Genomic DNA, 3,182 nt, shown 5'->3' with positions numbered 1-3,182 from the left:
AACGAGACTTTAACCTATATATATTTTCACACTATATTTTTTGAAAAACACTTTAATTCAGTGAACCAATGTGCTTCAATTTTTTGAAAACTTTCCACTAATACACTATTTATTCGAAAACTTTATAATACAATCTTAAACTTAATCCTTAAGGCATAGTTGTAGTGGAAACAATTTATAATCAGTATATAAAGTATATTTCAATCATAAATAATTAGGACATATATTAATTGGAGTTTTTAGTGTGTTCTATTTTACATTCACGAATACAAAAACTTTCCAAAGTCATTAAATCAAGTATCTTATTTGAAAACATTGGTTTATATGAATTAAGATCATCAAATAAGGATCAAAAATATTTAAAGAGTGTGAGAAAGTATTCTAAGAATGTAAAAGTCAAGTATAAACACTCCTTGATATGTAGACCATTTGACTGTAAAAGATGAAGTGATTGTCTGCTTGTACAAGCTTCAATGGTCGTCTGGTGTGTCAATGAGTATTGATAAGTATTAAAGGATATCGATACCAGAGTTATAGAACGATCCTAATATTAATTGTGCCTTTTCTAATTATTAGTTGTTTCTCTTTATAAAGGTGAATAACTTTTATTTTGTTTTGTCTGTTATGATTCTAGTATTTATTGATTGATTATTTCTCTCTTTAGCTAGACTTAGAACGAGTGTATTGCTTGTATATATTCCGACTATTTGTTTTGATCTCAATGGAATAATATTAGAGATATTCATTCTCATATCCTTTGCCTTCCTTTTTACTCTTTTATTCATCTCTGTTCTATTCTATAATATGGTATCAGAGCTCTGGTTGCTACATCAATGTTTCTAGTCAAGTCTCTTTTATTCCTTCCAACATGACAACTCAAACTGGTAATGACTTTATTTCTTCATTCAGTTCTTGGATTATTGATAGTGGTGCTACTAATCAAATTTGTTCATCCTTAACTTATTTCACTTTATATCATCAAATTAATCCTACTCCCGTCAAATTACCAAATGGAAATCAAGTCATTGCCAATTATTTTGGAAGTGTTTTTCTCAATCAAAATCATGTCATAGACGATGTTTTGTATATTCCTTGCTTCAGTTTTAATCTTCTTTCAGTAACAAAATTGATTGATAAATTATCTTGTGTTCTTACCTTTGACTCTAATGGATGTCAAATTCAAGGCAAAAACTCCTTGAAAGTTATTGGCTCTGCTAAGATGAAAGATAGACTTTATATACTCAGGATCCCATCTTACCAGAAACTTCAAATCAAACCCATCAAATCTACACACACCATCAATACTGTTAATGTCAGTGCTAGTGATCTAGAAACCCTTTGGCATTTTCGATTAGGTCATATTTTAAATAAATGTATTGATGTTATCAAGAATAAATTTCCTTTAGTTAAATATAACAAATCTTTTGTTTGTGATGTTTGTCATTTTACAAAGCAAAAAGGCTTTCATTTCCTATTAGTACATCTAAATCAAAAAAATGTTTTCATTTGATTCATGTAAATATTTGGGGACCATCCTCAATACCATCAATTCATGGTTATAAATATTTTTGACCATAGTTGATGACTATTCGAGGTACACATGGATTTTTCCTTTAAAACAAAAATCTAAAGTTGTCAAGGTTTTGGAAAATTTTGTTGTTTTTGTTCAAACACAATTTGAGACAATAATAAAGATAATAAGAAGTGATAATGAGACTAAATTTTTCATGACTAATTTCTTTGTCAATAAAGGAATGGTACATTAAACATCATGTGTCAATACTCCACAACAAAATAGTATAGTTGAAAGGAAACATGGTCATTTATTAAATGTAGCAAGAGCTCTCATGATACAATCTCATTTACCCAAAATTTATTGGTCATATTATGTGATACATGCTGTGTATATTATAAACATGCTTCCCACACCTGTTTTAAACTATTATTCTCCTCATGAAATGCTTTACAAAGCTGAAACGGATTTTAATGGATTAAAGGTGTTGGTTCTTTATGTTATGCTAGCACTTTGTCAACAAATAGAAGAAAATTTGATCTAACGGCATCAAAATGTGTTTTTATTGGTTTTAAAAGGGGGGCAAAAGGATATATTTTGTTGAATATTCAATCAAGAGAATTTTTTGTGTCTAGGGATGTTGTCTTTTATGAACATGTTTTTCCATATCAAATGGTTCAAGATACTAGCAATGAAACTAACAGTCCTAACATTTATGATCAAGTTTTGTTTACTGAAGATCAACCTGTCTTGAGTCAGCCATCACAAACCATTCTTGCACCTTGTGATAATGCTGAAAATAAAAGTGATAATAGCTGTGAGTCAGACATTGAGGTTCCAGAAGAAGTTTGTTCCCATATATATACCAAAACCTCAATGAAGATCATGACATAGAACAAAATTATGAATCTGATTGATTTGTCTGAATGAGTACAAGAACAAAAAAATCACTTGAGTATTTAAAGGATTATCATTGCAATCTTAATGTTTCTAATACATCTTTAAAAGTTAAATATCCTTTGAATTTTGTTTTGTCTTATAACAATTTATCACCTTCTTACAAATCTTTTGTTATGTCTATTTCTTCACATGTTGTGTCAAACACTTATTCTGAAGTTGTGAAACATAACTGTCGGAGAAAAGCTATGCAATGTGAGATATCTTCTTTAGAGTCAAATCAAACTTGGGAGACTGTTATTCTGCCTAAGGACAAAGCTGCCATAGGTTGCAAATGTGTATTCAAAATAAAATATAAGGTTGATGGGACAATTGAAATGTATAAAGCAAGGTTAGTAGCAAATTGATACACACAAATAGAAGGCATTGACTACCTTGATACTTTCTCTCCAGTAGAAAAGATGACCACCATAAGGTTGCTTCTTTCTCTAGCTTCTATCTATAATTGAGAATTAAAACAATTAGACATAAACAATGCCTTTTTACATGGAGATTTAAAAGAAGATGTATACATGGTTGCTCCTCCTGGATTGACTTCTATTCCACCAGGAAAAGTTTGTAAACTAAAAAAAGGCTTTATATGGCCTTAAGCAAGCCAACAAAGAGTGGTTTGCCAAACTGTCATCATTTTTGCTTTCTATGGGGTATACTCAATCTATAAATGATCATTCCTTGTTCATTAATTCTTCTGAAGGATCTTTTACAATATTAT

Source organism: Phaseolus vulgaris, chromosome 8 (genome assembly GCF_051622355.1).
Source record: "Phaseolus vulgaris cultivar YP4 chromosome 8, ASM5162235v1, whole genome shotgun sequence".
In the NCBI taxonomy this organism is placed as follows: domain Eukaryota; kingdom Viridiplantae; phylum Streptophyta; class Magnoliopsida; order Fabales; family Fabaceae; genus Phaseolus; species Phaseolus vulgaris.
This window is presented reverse-complemented; position numbering follows the sequence as displayed.